This window comes from Bufo gargarizans, chromosome 4 (assembly GCF_014858855.1).
Source record: "Bufo gargarizans isolate SCDJY-AF-19 chromosome 4, ASM1485885v1, whole genome shotgun sequence".
NCBI classification, from domain to species: domain Eukaryota; kingdom Metazoa; phylum Chordata; class Amphibia; order Anura; family Bufonidae; genus Bufo; species Bufo gargarizans.
In genome coordinates this window covers 382,815,296-382,833,158 of record NC_058083.1, presented here as the reverse complement: position 1 = coordinate 382,833,158, position 17,863 = coordinate 382,815,296, and the positions used below count along the sequence as shown (strand labels likewise).

General features: G+C 41.0%; 1 protein-coding gene across 8 annotated transcripts in view; it reads right to left on the bottom strand.

Annotated features, from left to right (window-relative positions):
- Positions 1 to 16,949, bottom strand: part of LOC122936247 (sodium/calcium exchanger 1) — a 544,043-nt gene extending 527,094 nt beyond the window's left edge. For all 8 annotated transcript variants that reach the window (XM_044292345.1, XM_044292347.1, XM_044292348.1 and 5 more), the window contains exon 1: positions 16,819 to 16,949. The gene's annotated coding sequence lies outside the window, so the exon portion shown is untranslated. The remainder of the gene's footprint in view (positions 1 to 16,818) is intronic.
- Positions 16,950 to 17,863: the final 914 nt, after the last annotated feature.

The following is a 17,863-nucleotide window of genomic DNA, read 5'->3' as shown; positions in this document are numbered from 1 at the left end:
CTATTTTAGGGCCTAATCACCATATTGTCAATAACGTCTAATGGATTTTGATTCAAAGAAATAGACTTTAGTGGCAAGTGATTACATTCAAAGGAAATTCCAGGACCTTTGGGGCCCACTATGGTATCAGAGCTTGGGCCAACCGCAGAATCCTCTGGTACTCTGGTGGGCCAGTCCGACATTGATCTTGAAAACTAAATGCATACATTCCAGTGCTACAGACAAATTAGGTAAAAATGCCATAGGTCATAGTATTACTACTAAATGGTTCATGCTCATTAAATAATGTCAGCAGATAATGCAAATAAACTCTTGTTCTAAAGTGAGTCATTTTTTTACCCAACTCCTGGGCGCCCTATGAATCATTCTCACATAGTCTGGAAAAAACACTGCATAGACTGCTATAGAGGGTAAAAATGGCCTGATATGCCCGAGTAAATATGTCACCCTTCTCTCCTGGTGGAATTTATAGTACATTTATGGTATCAGAGTGTTTATTCTTAAGCTCAATGTTAAGACTAATATGACTATGTTACCTTAATATTTATAATCTATGTCCATTCTCTGGTGCCCTCGGCTATAGGACTCCAATATTTCCATGACATTACTTTCTATATGTTTACAAGAATCATTAAAATGATTTAACTTACTGGAAAGTTACCTCAAAGAGAAAGGTTGGAGATGCAAGAATGAATTTCACCTTCAGAACATGAATGTGCCCAGTGAACGTCCTCATCTGTTATAGTCTACTATTCATACTGACTGCGCTGCTTGTGGTGACTGATAAGCGCTGCTTACACAATTGTTATCTATACTACACATACTGTACATATTAGGCTGGATCCTATCATCAGCCTACTTAGTCTATGCATTTGTGCAGTAACATGCCACCTTGTTATCTGGAGACGTCATTCAAGATGTCACTCATTGGTGGGGGTTACATACAAGACCGTCATATGACCTTTTGCTGTGAAGGTCATTGTACCAGAGATTTGCTATGCTCATGGAAGGAATGGGTGTAATGTGATCCTGATATACTTTATCAATGCAACTTATTCACCTTAAAGTATAATAATATTAATTTTTATTTATATAGTGCCAACATATTTCAAAGCCCTTTACAATCCGAGGGTTCATGTTCAAACAAAATGATACATTACATAGCAATAGACAAGTTCACAATTAAAGCAAGAGGATTGAAGGCCCTGTTCACAAGAGCTTACAATCTATGAGGAGATAGGGGTGACACAGAAGGGAACAAATGCTTGTTTTGTACAATGATCCAACCATCTTAATAAGATAGTGGAGTAAATATAAAGCTGCATGATCCAGTCACCAGACAGTATTTGTAGTGCTTCTGAGTGCATGGGATGTGGTGAATAATGTCTGATGTTACATACACTGAGCAAAAATATAAACACAACACTTTCGGTTTTGCTCCCATTTTGCATGAGTTGAACTCAAAATTCAGAAACATTTTCTACATACACAAAAGACCCATTACTCAAATATTGTTCACAAATCTGTCTAAATCTGTGTTAGTGAGCACTTCTCCTTTGCCGAGATAATCCATACCACCTCACAGGTGTGGCATATCAAGGTGCTGATTAGACAGCATGAATATTGCACAGGTGTGCCGTAGACTGCCCACAATACAAGTCTACTCTGAAATGTGCAATTTGATCACACAGCACAATGCCACAGATGTCGCAATATTTGGGGGAGCGTGCAATTCGCATGCTGACTGCAGGAATGTCTACCAGAGCTGTTGCTCGTGCAATGAATGTTCATTTCTCTACCATAAGTCGTCTCCAAAGGCGTTTCAGAGAATTTGGCAGTACATCCAACTGGCCTCACAACTGTAGACCACGTGTAACCACACCAGCCCAGAACCTCCACATCCAGCATGTTCACCTCCTTGATTGTCTGAGATCAGCCACCCGGACAGCTGCAGCAACAATAGGTTTGCATAACCAAAGAATTTCTGCACAAACTGTCAGAAACTGTCTCAGGGAAGCTCATCTTCATGCTCGTCATCCTCATCGGGGTCTGGACCTGACTGCAGTTTGTCGTTGTAACCGACTTGAGTGGGCAAGTGCTCACATTCGATGGTGTCTGGCACATTGGAGAGGTGTTCTGTTCACGGATGAGTCCCGGTTTTCACTGTTCAGGGCAGATGGCAGACAGCGTGTGTGGCGTCGTGTGGGTGAGCGGTTTGCTGACGTCAACGTTGTGGATTGAGTGGCCCGTGGTGGCAGTGGGGTTATGGTATGGACAGGCGTATGTTATGGACAATGAACACAGGTGCATTTTATTGATGGCATTTTGAATGCACAGAGATACCGTGGCAAGATCCTGAGGCCCATTGGTGTGCCATTCATCCATGACCATTACCTCATGTTGCAGAATGATAATGCACAGCGCATATTGCAAGGATCTGTACTCAATTCCTGGAAGCTGAAAACATCCCAGTTCTTGCATGGCCAGCATACCCACCAGATATGTCACCCATTGAGCATGTTTGGAATGCTCTGGATCGGCATATACAACTGCGTGTTCCAGTTCCTGCCAATATTCTGCAACTTTGCAAAGCTATTGAAGAGGACTGGACCAACATTCCACAGGCCACAATCAACAACCTGATCAACTCTATGCAACGGAGATGTGATGCACTGCATGAGGCAAATAGTGGCCACACCAGATACTGACTGGTTTTCTGACCCTCCCTCCAGTAAGGCAAAACTGTGCACATTTTAGAGTGGCCAGTTTGTGGGCAGTCTAAGGCACATAGATTATCTCGGCAAAGAAGAAGTGCTCACTAACACAGATTTAGACAGATTTGTGAACAATATTTGAGAGTAATGGGTCTTTGGTCTATGTAGAAAATGTTTCAGATCTTTGAGTTCAGCTCATGCAAAATGGGAGCAAAACCAAAAGTGTTGCGTTCATATTTTTGCTCAGTTTAGTTACATAGTTAAATAGTTAATACGGTTGAAAAAAGACATAAGTCCATCAAGATCAACCAAGGGATAGGTGGGGACGTTGGCTCAGGTTCTGAAGAATGAGGATGAAGGCGGGTGAATGGAGAAGAGTTAGATTAGGGGATGTGATAAGCCATCCTAAAAAGTTGTGTTTTTCGGGAGCACCTAAAACTGTGTTTTGCTTGGGGTTGGGCATACCAGAGAACTAGTGCAGCTCTGGAGAAGTCTTGAAGATGGAAGTCAGAGGTTCAGATTTTGGTGGATGTTAATCTTAGATCATTTGGAGAACATAGAGCATGGGTGGGGTGGTAGATAGAGATGTGTGGGAAAATAGCTTTGTGGGTGAGAGTGAAGAGTTTAAATTGAATCCTATACTGTATGGACAACCAGTGGAATGACTGGCACAGGGTGGAGGCATTAAAATAATGGGAAGACAGATAGATTAGCCTTGCTGCTGCATTTAGGATAAATTGGGAGGGGAGAGTTTAGTTAGAGGTAGGCCAACTAACAGTAATCAAGATGAGAATGGATCAGGGTCACAATCAGAGTTTCCACAATAAAAAAAGGTCCGTATTCTAGAGATGTTTTTGAGTTCCAGGCAGCATGAGTAGGTGAGAGGTTGAATATAGTGGGTGAAGGAAAGATCAATGTTGAACATGACACCAAGACAGCGGGCTTGTTGCCTAGGTGTGATGGTAGTGCCACACACTGAGAGGGAGATATCAGGTCTAGGTAGGTTAGTAGATGGAGAAAAAAACAAGTAGTTGAGTTTTTGAAAGAAAGCAAGGGATGACACTATTACATTCTGCCACTTAGTCATTTCCCTCACAGGATATATTAAATAATATAAAACACAGAAGAGCAAACCTGAATAACAGCTGTTATTATCATAGTTATGGATGGAAAAACGAGTAAAAACACAAGTTTTCGCAAAATTTCCATAGAATGAGAAAAAAATAACTTTAAGGAGTATTTCCATCCAGGATATGCTATTAATTTATGATTTTTTGTGGTCCAACCTCTGGGACCTGCACTGATCCTGAGAAAGAAAAGGCCACAGCGCTGATTCAGTGCTGCACTCCTTTCCAAAAATTTTCCTTGCCCAGTGATACTCAGACCCCTCTACTTTACAGGGAGCAGCAGCATGGTCACATTCACTTAGAAAACAGGGAATGGGATGTAGCACAAAAAATAAAAAATAAATATGTGATGCACTACCTTAGTTGTTGGTGGGGGGTCCAAGAGGTTGCTCCGCCACAATAATAATATCATGGTATATCTTAGCGATATGCCATCATATTATGAGATGAAAATACCTAGAGATGAGCTAATTGATTCTAAGGCCTCATACACACAAATGTATTTTGTTTCCGTGTCCGTTCCATTATTTTTTTTTGCGGATAGGATGTGGACCCATTCATTTCAAATCCGCATCCGTATATTCGTTCTGTAGCTCCACCAAAAAATATAACATGTCCTACAGTTGCAAGAAAAAGTATGTGAACCCTTTGGAATTATATGGATTTCTGCACAAATTGGTCATAAAATGTGATCTGATCTTTATCTAAGTCACAACAATAGACAATCACAGTCTGCTTAAACTAATAACACACAAAGAACTAAATGTTACCATGTTTTTATTGAACACACCATGTAAACATTCACAGTGCAGGTGGAAAAAGTATGTGAACCCTTGGATTTAATAACTGGTTGAACCTCCTTTGGCAGCAATAGCTTCAACCAAATGTTTCCTGTAGTTGCAGATCAGACATGCACAATGGTCAGGAGTAATTCTTGACCATTCCTCTTTACAGAACTGTTCCAGTTCCGCAATATTCTTGGGATGTCTGGTGTGATTCGCTTTCTTGAGGTCAAGCCACAGCATCTCAATCGGGTTGAGGTCAGGAGTCTGACTGGGCCACTCCAGTAGGCGTATTTCCTTCTGTTTAAGCCATTCTGTTGTTGATTTACTTCTATGCTTTGGGTCGTTGTCCTGTTGCAACATCCATCTTCTGTTGAGCTTCAGCTGGTGGACAGATGGTCTTAAGTTCTCCTGCAAAATGTCTTTCATAAACTTGGGAATTCATTTTTCCCTCGATAATAGCAATCCATCCAGGCCCTGATGCAGCAAAGCATCCCCAAACCATGATGCCCCCACCACCATACTTCACAGTTGGGATGAGGTTTTGATGTTGGTGAGCTGTGCCTCTTTTTCTCCACACATAATGTTGTGTGTTTCTTCCAAACAACTCAACTTTGGTTTCAGCTGTCCACAGAATATTTTGCCAGTACTGCTGTGAAACATCCAGGTGCTCTTGTGCAAACTGTAAATGTGCAGCAATGTTTTTTTTGCACAGCAGTGGCTTCCTCTGTGGTATCCTCCCATGAAATCCATTCTTGTTTAGTTTTTTACATATCGTAGATTCGCTAACAGGGATGTTAGCATATGCCAGAGACTTTTGTAAGTCTTTAGCTGACACTCTAGGATTCTTCTTCACCTCATTGAGCAGTCCGTGCTGCGCTCTTGCTGTCATCTTTACAGGACGGCCACTCCTAGGGAGAGTAGCAGCAGTGCTGAACTGTCTCCATTTATAGACAATTTGTCTTACCGTGGACTGATGAACAGCAAGGTTTTTGGAGATACTTTTATAACCCTTTCCAGCTTTATGCAAGTCAACAATTCTTAATCATACGTAGGTCTCCTGAGAGCTCTTTTGTGCAAGGCATCATTCACATCAAGCAATGCTTCTTGTGAAAAGCAAACCCAGAACTGGTGTGTGTTTTTTATAGGGCCAGGCAGCTGTTACCAACACCTCCAATCTCATCTCATTGATTGGACTCCAGTTGGCTGACTCCTCACTCCAATTAGCTCTTGGAGATGTCATTAGACTAGGGGTTCACATACTTTTTCCACCTGCACTGTGAATGTTTACATGGTGTGTTCAATAAAAACATGGTAACATTTAATTCTTTGTGTGTTATTAGTTTAAGCAGACTGTGATTGTCTATTGTTGTGACTTAGATAAAGATCAGATCACATTTTATGACCAATTTGTGCAGAAATCCATATAATTCCAAAGGGTTCACAAACTTTTTCTTGCAACTGTATTCTTGTCAGTTTTAGGCATTGTTGCAATGGATCTGCAAAAAAAAAAACGGATGGCATAGAGATGTCATCCGTTGTTTTTTTTGCGGATCCACAATACGGACATACGGTCGTGTGCATGAGGTCTAATATTCAGAAAGTCAACCTCAGTTTTTCAAAAAGTTCTGATTCTAGCAAACCCAAATTTTGTGTAATTTGATTTGGGAAAATGAAAGATGAGGAGAGAGGAACATGGACAGTGAGAGAGAAAGACTTTTCCAGGCAGTCAAAGCCCTTTGAATTTGAATTTATTTGGGCCAGAATCAAGTTCGAAGTTCAATTGGGTCGATTCAGAACCGAATCGGATTTTAACAAATTGGCTTATCTCTAGAGGGGTACTCGAGGATTTTAATATTGATGGCCTATCCTTAGGATTGATTGGGGTTCAGGTTGTAGGGGGCGAGGATAGGCCATCATTAAAATCCTGGAATACCTCTTTAATTTTTTTTTTTCTAATTTACAGGTAATCAGTTATTTTTCATCAAGTTATTTTTCATCAGCTGAAATTTTATGCATCTGTTGGAAAATTAAATCACCAATTTTAAGTGCATCACCAGTAAATTTAAGTACCGCATGGGTACCGTAGGCAGGTTACTGCTAATTGCCAGGCTACACCTGGACATGCCATTGTTTCAAGTTGCAAGCACAGATGCAGCATGGCAATTAACAGCAGTACCTGGGAACGCTAACATATGTGTAATTACACCCTTAGGGCCTATTCACACAATCTTATTTTTTTCCAAGTGCTAGTCATGTATGCAACAGACTGCATGAGGAGAGCACTTGAACACGCAGAAGTACAGGGTGAAATTCAGGGCATGCTCTATTTAAGGCCTTACCTCATGGGACATGGACCTGGAGCAGCCACCAGATCTATGTCCTACATGAAGATACTGTCCTCCCTGCTGCAACGTGAAACTTTTACATTTTTAATATGAACATGTAAAAAAAAAAAAAGCGTTAAGGGGCAGATTCAATATCACTTTTCCCAGTGTAAAAAAGTTTAAAATTATCATGCTTGCCATATTTACACCATAATTTGCGTGGTTTTGCACTTCTCATTGCTTTTCAAAAGCGACGAGAAAAGGGGATGCGACTGAGCAGGATGTGGGGCGTGACCACCATGGCCTGCTGGATGTCCTATAATTTATTCCAGGATCTAGTATTAGGGCTTATTCACGCGGCCGGTGTGGTTCCGTTCCGTGCATTGGGGACCACAATCGCATTGCGGCCCCCAATGCACAGGCAGCGTCCGTGCGGCGGCCGGGACGGATCGGGACCCATTCAACTTGAGCAAGTTCTATTTTTTTGCGGTGCGGAGGTTATGGACAGAAACACCACGGAAGCACTCCATAGTGCTTCCATGGGGTTCCGATCCGTGCTTCCGCTTCGCATCTCCGTGATTGCGGACCCATTCAAGTGAATGGGTCCGCATCTGTGATGCGGAGTGCACACGGGCCGGTGCCTGTGTATTGCGGACCCGCCGTATGTGGGCCACAATATGGCCACAGAAATACCGTGTGAACAAGCCCTTACCCTGGGTTCAGACCTGAGCTTTCTGAAAGGAGCACTCTGTATGCACGATTGTACCGGCGTTTACAATCACGCATACAGAGACAAGCGAATGCCCATTGTCGTGCGTTCCCGAAAGTCTATGTACGGGAACGCGCGGCAAAACGCCCCAAAGAAGCTCAAGAACTTTTTTGAGCGTAGGGCGTTTTACAGCGAGTTCAAACGTGCTGTAAAACGCTCAAGTGTGAACCAGGGCCATAGGGAAGCATTGGTTTTCATGTGTTGAGCGTTTTACAGCGCGTTTGAACGCGCTGTAAAACGCTCAGGTGTGAACCCAGCGTTAATTATAGTTGAACTCTAGATCAGCTCATTACATTAAGAGGCCTCACATCTCAATACATTTGGCGCATCTTACTCTAACACACTTTTTACTAAGACTGGGGTAGAAAACGCCCCTCAGTCTTTTAGTAAAATATTCTATTCAACAGCTTGTTAATTATGTTTCTTAATATCATAGTTCATATCAGACGGCACTATGACAATTGTAATAAGGGTAGCGGTGTGCTGTCCATTGATTTCTACGGGAGTCGGACGTTTTCGGTAGTCCCATAGAAATGAATGGAGAGCACACTGTGCAAGCGTGGCCATTGCTCCTTTCGGTTTTAAGGGACTGCTGAAGATAGCTGAGCCAGCACCCGGCTATTTTTGACAGTCCCATAGAAATGAATGGCGGGTGACCGTACATACGCAGCATGCCTCTGTGTCCATGCTCTCATTTACATGTTGGCAGCCTAACCAAATGCCAGCCACTAGCATCCTGCCGCCTGGGTGCAGTAGGTAGAGAGACAGAGAAATCAATCCCCTCACACTAGAAACAGGAAGACATCTGTATCCAGCGCTTTACAGCACTGGAGATGGAAACCAATTGTAGACAGTCCTAGAATGCAGAAGTATAGGGCAAGGTGAAAGGGCAAGAATGGAAACCATACCAGACAAATGGTGGACAACTGGTAAGTACTTTTATTGGGAAAGTTGAGGGGGTTGGCCAGGACTTTTGCTTAGACCGGAGAGTATTTAAACTAGAGGTACCCTTTAAGTAGGCAGCAGAGTTACCCAATGGCAGCACTGAGGTCCTGGGTTCAGATTCAGTCTAGGGCAACATCTGCATGGGGTTTGTATGAAGACAAGGACTAATGTAAATGGTGACAATCTCGGCACAGTGCTATAAAAGCAACGGAAAACATTGGCAAATTAATCTTACCAAGCTCAAATGTATAACTATATTTAATAAACAAAGACCATTATTGCTTTGGAACCCAGACTGCCAGCACTCGAAGCTGAGCATCAGCTCTTATGGATGGAGGATGACATATTTAGCGCATGCACAGTAGTCACCTGCACTGTTGTGGAAGCAGAGACAGATGAATTTCACATGTGCCCATAGTTTAGCCTGCAAGGCAGTCGATGGTAGAGCCAGGTGAGATGTCTCCCCTTGTCAATCAAGGGAATGGGAGGAGTAGCTCTGTGCATAGCGGTGCACTGAAGACCTAATTTACATATTAATAAAAAGTTATTTTTCACTGAACATTTGCAACAAAGGAATATAAATGAAGTATCGTTTTAATCAGCACAATCAACTCTATCAGGCAGCATGCCTGGTTTAATAGTCTAGATCCTGCTTGCAGATGCTCTTTAAGTTTAAAGGTTGATTAGGAGTCACCAAATTCATTCGCATCTTATTAACAGAGCTACACTTGATAGATCTTTCTACTGGATTATAATATGCTGGGGAGGGAGAAATCTCTGGGCAATGGACAGAATAGCAGAATTTTAGTAACAAGGCATCCGTGGCATACCTTCTATGGTGACAGACCATGCAACTACTATGGGGCCTACAGGGAGAGCAGAGATGAGAGAGGAAGGTTGTGGCTATCGCCGGACTGCTGCTTCCTTTTCTTATAAGAAAACACCAAGTTTTCAGGCAGTCAACACTAGGAGGAGCTCAATGCAAAGGAATCATGTCAGCTTCTATTCCAGGAAATGTTATGTGTATACATTCCTATGCACTGAGCTCCACCTAGTGGTGACTGCATAACAGAAGGAAGCAGATTTATCAATGTATTTATGCTGGTTGCCAGAATGAGCACCATATTTATGAAGCATATATTCAGCTTTTTCTGACATAGAAGTCAGGTAAAGTGGGTGACATGGAGGGTGATTAGTTTATTACATTTTTGTAAAATAATAATAATAATAACAATATCATAAATCATTGAGTTGCCTGAGAGTGACAACATTTTGCTATGAGGCCCTAGGCGATTTGTGTTTGCCTCATAGAGGCATGTATTATAAAACAGTCTGTTCATAGACATCAAATCTCTTACTAAACAATCATCTTACATAGTTTACACCATCTCTATATATACTATATGTATACTAACTGATCATGAGAAAATATCCCGTAAGTCTCATTAATAGAGCAGCAAAAGTCCACAAAGTAAAGAAACTATTTCTAAGTGGGGGTAAGGCATCATTTCTCAGTCGGGAAGAATAGTAGTATATCACAGAGCTTTAGGAGTGGTTAGACTTTGTTGTATACTGTACACTACCAGCATATTTAAAGGAGACTGGGATGGTGCCAGACAAGGCAAACAATGTTATATCGTTCATTAAAACATTTATGATGTGGGTTGTTGAAGATTTCCGAGAAATTTCTACAAATGATCAGAATAATTTATATTCATAGTCAGTTCACGAGGAATTAGCGTTTTTGTACATATAAATGCAGTGAAATAAGGTGTAAGGTAGCACAGAGAATCCGTATGGGTCTGTATTACTGGTACTAATATGTGCTGCTGTATGATACCTGTCCCTACAAGGAATGTTATGGTGTAGAATTGTATGAGCACTCTTTTACACACAAATCCATTATATTCTCAAGTCAATTATCCCTTTTGCTTGTAAGTAAAAAATTAACTGTACACAACCATGTTTAAAGATGGCTGGGCACCTGAAATGGGCAGTGTGTGTGGACCCACTGTACCATCTAATTGGTTTGGCTTTGAGCTATCTCATAGGGCATTATCCTGGCAGTCCTCTGGTTTTCACCCTTTAACCCCTGTACAGGGATGTGGTCTTCACTGCAGGGAAGCCACTAGGCTGCTAACTTGTGAGGTAGTCTTAGTGTAGTTGGCAGCTGACCCACTGTGGTCAGAACACTAGTGTAAAGTGTCAAGGTGTCAGGTAATATTCGTAGTCCACTGACAGGCTTAGGTCAGTGCAAACAGCAAGCAAACAAAAACGAAAACAAGTCTGAGGTCAGGGCAGGCGGCAATGGTGCAATACAAGAAACAGGCTAAGTTCAGGGCAGGCGGCTTAAAATCAGAGTAGGTTGTCAGACAGAAGTTTGGTACACAGGTAGTAAGATAGAATATTGCACCTTTACTGGTAACTAGAGACTAGGAACCTAAAAGCTCAGCCACCCTTACACAGAGGAAGGTGCCCAGGAACCACCAGCCATAGGCTGCAGAAGAATTTGAATGTGCGTGCCCTGGCCCTTTAAATAGCCGAGAGTGAGTGTGTGAAGGCCCTAAGAGACAGGCCAGGAAGCTTTGCAGAGCAGCACAGGTTTTGGCCTGCAGAGGATGCTAATAGTCGGGCTCTCCACTGGCTGGGAAGAGAGGGAAGCCCGTAAGTATTAGTCATTAGTCTGAGTAGCACGATGCCCGCCAGGAGAAGTGGGGGCAACAGCGGGCATGGAAATCCAGTGCAATAGCACAACGCTGCAAAAAGATGACTGGGCACAACCATTCAAAAAGATGTCAGGGTATAGCCGTGCTAAAAGATGACTGGCGTCAACCATGCAAAAAGATGTCTGGGCACAACCATGCTAAAAGATAACTGGGCACAACCATGGAAAAGATTACTTAGTATAACTATGTAAAAGATGGCCATGCTCAGTCATCTTTTTGCAAAAATATGAATAGTCCCAACCATGCAAAAAGATGACTGAGCACGGCCATGCTAAAAGATGCCTGGGCACAACCATGCAAAGATATGAATGGGCACAACTAGAGATCTATACAACGTACCAAACATTCAAATATGAGATTGGTAATTCTGTAGAAGGACGATTTAAAAAAAGTCTCAAGAGTTCAATCTAATGTTATGGCACTAATAATAATAATAATAATAATAATTATTATTATTATTATTATTATTATTACAAGTTTATTACTACTGGTAATACAAGTTTTCTCACAGTGATGCCAGCTTTAAAGATCTTTGAAAGAATCTGGATGGCAGAACATAATTTCTTCAAGGAACGAAAATGTTATTTAAATAAATTATTATTGCCCTGCACCTGAAGTCAGGACCAGTCAGGACCAGTGCATCTAGAACAACATACATGTATTATCCTTTTACGCTTTATTGTGTCAGGACTAGAGAAAGGTCAGAAGTGGGTAATATGCCATGTTTAACATTCAACAAACGCGTGAAGACATGTACGTGGGATTGCTCCTGCATAATACAGCCTCAGTGGTGTGCTGAAAAAAAAACGCTGAACCCGTTGGAAGCTGCAACACTGCAAACTACAAATTACAATATATAGAATATACAGTTCTATCTTTTTGAGATGATAACAAATCTGTTAAAAAGGAATTGAGATGCTATAGATATGATCACGCTGCCTGCACCATTATGATATACTATATTTGGGGCAATATGTGCTAGTTTCATCCAGTGTTACAGACGTGCATCTTATGATGATTACTCTCCCCCAATGGGTAGATCAATTTTTAAGATATTATGAGCAAATTTAATGAAGATTTTTCCTTTAATGAAAATACAATACAATATAATGGAACAAAATCATTTCCTATATAGTTAGTATATGACAGCAAAAGTGCTACAAGAGCTATGCCATTCTGTCAAGATAAAATATCTGATATATTTCCATTTAAATTTCGACTGTTACTTTAACATATCTTACTTTCCGAAACAACTTCCTCCCTGGTGGAGTAGGCATTTATGATATTCTACTCGTCTATGAGAAGGTACGTATGGTAGGGTCGTGTGATGGGAAGTAGGAGGAGTGACCACATTGAAAGGCATAGTTCCCACCACAGGTGGTGCTGCATGGTCTGAAGCTCTCTGCCACACATTTTGTGCACAGTTCCCTCATATGGTAGATGAATTGATCAACCTACTTTTGCACTAGGGAATGGAAGTCTTGTTTTTTAGGGCAATTGTATATAGAGAAAGGTTGCAACTTTTCACTAGGGCAAAGTATGTCAGAATAGGGTGAATTAACCTGGTACTGAGCATAACCCACAGTATACATTAGACATTGCGAACAATAACGGAATGCACGTGACATTGCTACTTTGTACCGCATTTTTATGCATCCAAACTAAAGGTACATTCACACGACTGAATATATTTTGCGGTCTGCAAACTGTGACGTCCATGTTACATCCATTTTTTTAAAGTCAATGGGTCTGTGGACTCCATTTTGCATCCAAGAATAGGACGTGTTCTATGTTTTGTGGAACGGACATACGGATGCCGAAAGCACACAGATCATCCATGTGCTTTCCACATCCATATGTTCAAGATGTGGACCATAGACTCATTGAAGTCACTTGGTCCGCAAAAAAACTATGCAACGTAGACATCACATGGTTGTCATCCATATTTTTGTAGATTCACGTTTTTAATGTATAGTACACAGTTCCATTGCTCAGTAAATATATTGCTCGCTGCTTGATTACATAGTAACATAGTACATAAGGCTGAAAAAAGACATTTGTCCATCCAGTTCGGTCTGTTATCCTGCAAGTTGATCCAGAGGAAGGCAAAAAAAAAAAAAGTGAGGTAGAAGCCAATTTCCCCCACTTTAGGGGAATAAAAAATTCCTTCCCGACTCCAATCAGGCAATCATACTAACTCCCTGGATCAACGATCTCTCTCTAGTAGCTATAGCCTGTAATATTATTACACTCCAGAAATACATCCAGGCCCCTCTTGAATTCCTTTATTGTACTCACCATCACCACCTGTTAGATTTTTCAAGGACATACAGCATGCTACCTTCTTTCCGCTGCAAATATGTTCCATATTTGAAGTGGAAAGGAGTTACTATACGTATTGTTGCCCTATATGGAAGAGGTGTAATGACTGTTTCTGTATGTCCCTTACACTATAATTAGTGGTAAGCAAATTTATGAAATTCTATCCAAATCGTCTGTATTAGAGGCCTGATTCAATTGGGACCAGAATCAGTTCTACCCAAATTAAAGTTGCTTCAATCTCCCTGAAAAGCTGTGAATGATATGCTGGTGTTCTCTTTTTCTCTCCTTCTCTCTGTAAAAATTGGATCAGATAAAATTCTGATTCAGAATCCAAATTTTGGGAAAAATTCTGGACAAATTTTGATTCTATAGAAATGGTTTGTTCTTCTCTAACGATAATGAGCAGTGAATATTTATGTGCGACCACATCTGTAGTATAAATAGGGCACACAGATGTGCCAAGGACCACATCTGAGGCCTGCATTACGTTGTAGGTCGACCATCACTGGTCAGTACTCTGTGGAATGTACTATTTGGGAGGAAGGGGTTGAGTTAAGGTCTAAATCTCATGTAAAAGCAGGTTACAGGGTACATTCACACAACTGTGAAAAATAAACTGTCAATTGTTCATGGCCATTTTTCATGAGTGTGTGCATCCATTTTCTGCCAATTTATAAATTTTTAATGGCCGTTTTGCATAAGTTTTTAACGGTAGTAAAAAACAGGCATTAAAAACAGATTTTTTTAAATCCCAACTCCTGCAGTTGCCCTTGGTATATATTATGTCCCCCCACAGTATATATAATGCCACTCTGTAGTGCCCCCTGGACATAAAAAAGGCCCCTTAGTGATCCCTGTATATATAATGGCCCCATATTCCCTCCTGTATATATGTCCTCATAGTGCCCCCTGTATACATGTCTATATAGTAGCCATAATACTGCCCCCCATTAGTGTCCAATAATGACCCCCACACCACCCCATCCCTGTTAGTGGTAAAAACATCTGACACTCCCATCGCTGTGACATCACATCATGTGACATCACCACACTGTGTGCGTCAGGTCCTGCTGCCTCTAGTAGAGAGCAAGTGTCTCTGTGCATGCAAGTTGATGACTTGAGTATTTTTTATTTTTTTGTTACAGTGTACATACCTGTTTTTAATAGCCAATTACTCCTGTCTAAACAGCCGTTATAAACAGGCCCATTGATTTCAAAGGCGTCCATCTGACTGTGAAAATGGCCAAAAGTAGGACATGTCCTATTTTTTGACAGCCGCTATTCACTTGTCTTTAAAATAAACGCCATGTGCATAGCCCCATAGACTTTAATATGGCCGTTTTCACTTTCGTGTGAATATGGCCTTACCTGGCTTGAAGCAATCAATAAGACGAGTAAAATGTCTTTTTAAACATAATTCACTTTCCAATTGTTCAGACATTTCAAATATATACCAAACCTTTAGCATGTTTTACCACTTTCTCACAACTACTGACTGAAGTTCTACATCATCCCAATAGTTATATGCACCATGGAAATGTTGTACAAGTATGATAGGCTAGCTTTACGGCGAGCATCCCCTACAACTGAAGTCGCACCGGTTCCTAAGGTGGGAACAAGTCCATTATTGAGCCTGAAGCATCTGAAAGAACCGTATTTTTGGAAAAGAACGATATTTATCCCTGAAACCTTGGGAAAGCAGATTTAAGCTGAAAGAGTTCTGATGATTAAAGCTGATTTTTTTTTTGGTCTGCGCATCAATTCATAATGTTTTTTTTGTTCCTTTCAGCTGTATGTTCGCAGCTGCAGGGAATATTGCTTTTCTTATGTCTGCCACAGCGTCATGTAGACAAAAGCTGAGTGTAAAAATGCTGATAGAGAACGGCAAGTTACAATATAGAGCCTCCTCGACGAGGGCTCTCCAGAAGGAAGCTTGTGGGAACACACTGGCAGCACATTCAGGCTCTTTTGTATTCGTGTATATTGCATCAGGCTGGCTGGACCGAGATCTCTACAAAAGATGTAACAGTTTTGTGTACCACAGGGATGAATAAAAGAACTGCCATAGGCTGCCAAGAAAAACAGACATCCTTTACAACTCTGTCAGAGGGCCATGTAGCTCAACCCACAGTACGAGGCGCAATTTACATCTCTCGGGAGGACAGAAGGATCTACTAAACAATCCCGAACTGGAAGAGCTTGTGTATCCCTATGATTCTGTGGTGCACATACTACCGTGGAAACCTTAGAAACTATAGGTATACACTGTATTATAACATACTGTATATACTCTTAGGTTAATATCTGAAATTGGAGAATGTTGACGTCATCCTGTAACTATGGGGCTACATCCAAAGATGCACAAGCATATGCACAAACATAAATACCATATCTATACTATAAAAATTTCTGATTTGAGATGTTTTCCACACAACTACATACAAAAAAAAGTTATTAATCATGTTCTATATGTAGCATAGCATTCATATTTTAGTCTAATGTCGGGCTACATTATTCAAAATGACCTTGCAGGCCTAACAAGGTCACCACCCAACGCTGTTTGCAGAGGCTCAAAATCAGATTTCAAGGTCATCTTCAACACCCTTCAGCAATCCAGTGCATAAGGGGAATAACATGTTTAATACATACATCTAAAAGGATATATATATATATATATATATATATATCCATTAATCGTGGCAAATATTCATAAACCATGGCATGAGTCTATTCTGGAGCACAGTAAATTGTTGTATGCCATACACAGGATTTATAAGCATAAAACTGGCATTTTTGTCTTCATGCGTTCAAAAAAACTACAGAAAAACAGATGGCCCTAAGGGATTGAATCTTTTTCCACAGATATATCTGGATGTGCTGTAGTGCATACACAGTCAGCCCTGTGCTGCATGGAGAAAATGAGAGTCCTAGTATGACTATGGTAAGGTTCTTGCAGAGATCTGCTAACCATGGCATCACAATTCAAAAAGCCATCATAATTCAAACACATCCCAGTGCCAACACAGAGGATGGCTGCGCTTCTCCTAGTAACCAGGAAACAGATGACACTGACATTATTTACTTCTTTGCTTTTGATTTCACTTACCTCGTTAATGGTCCTGCAGCTCTTTCCTGGGCTGAATGCAGAAAGGACCTCATGCAATAGGTAGTCTTCATTTACCAGAAAGACAGGACTTGTGATGCTTGTCCTTTAAGTGTCTCTAAACATGGTTTGCATAGCTGGATATCAGCTTATCTATTCTTTTGTGCATTTGCTTCCATACATGGATCTGTTCCCAACAGTAACTCCAAGCTGTCAAAATGCAACTATCTGGAAGCTTTCAGCTTCATCCAACACATAGGAGATAAAAAGGAAAGCTTGGGTTTTTGTTTGGCACCTACGTAGCAGGGGCATTACCTATTTCACTTGAACTACCACGAATATTATGCATCTCATAAATCACCTACAAGTCTGCAGATGTGGGCATTTCAACATCAAAGATGTGTTATGGTATTTGGCTTCTTCAGAAAGGAAGTACTGAGGCTTTTCTTGTTTGATCCTTGTAGCGCTTAGAACGAAGAGAACGAGACTCGTAATTTTGGTCCTATGTACAGAACCAAATTTGTTTCAAAGAATAACATTGTACTCTGATCGGTATGTGCAAAACCTGCATACAGTAATATAGTAGCTCAATAGTAAAGCAGAGCACAAAGATAAGCCTTGTACTATACTATAGTAAACATGGTGTCATTGTATGGAACATGTGAAAGTAAAGGTCCCTCCGCAAGTCATTTTAGACAGTTTTATGATTATTTTTGACCACATAATACTTTACTACTGTCAATATTAACCATATACATCCCACATACAACTGTCCCAAAAATATGCAGTATGCATATAATACCACCAAAGAGATCCCACATGTTTCAGCCTGGGGTTCCTGGGGCCCACAAGAGATAATTACTCTTGAGACCCAACCCCTATATCATCAAAAAAAATTGAAAAGCTTTTAATCTAAGAAACAGATGCTAGGAGCAAGTGATTGGCTCCAAAGGCAGCCAAATGTTTTTTCTCCCAGATATTTTGAGTCCATTATGGTATTAGAACCTGGGCCCACCAGAGGATCCTCTGGTAATCTGGTAGGCCAGTC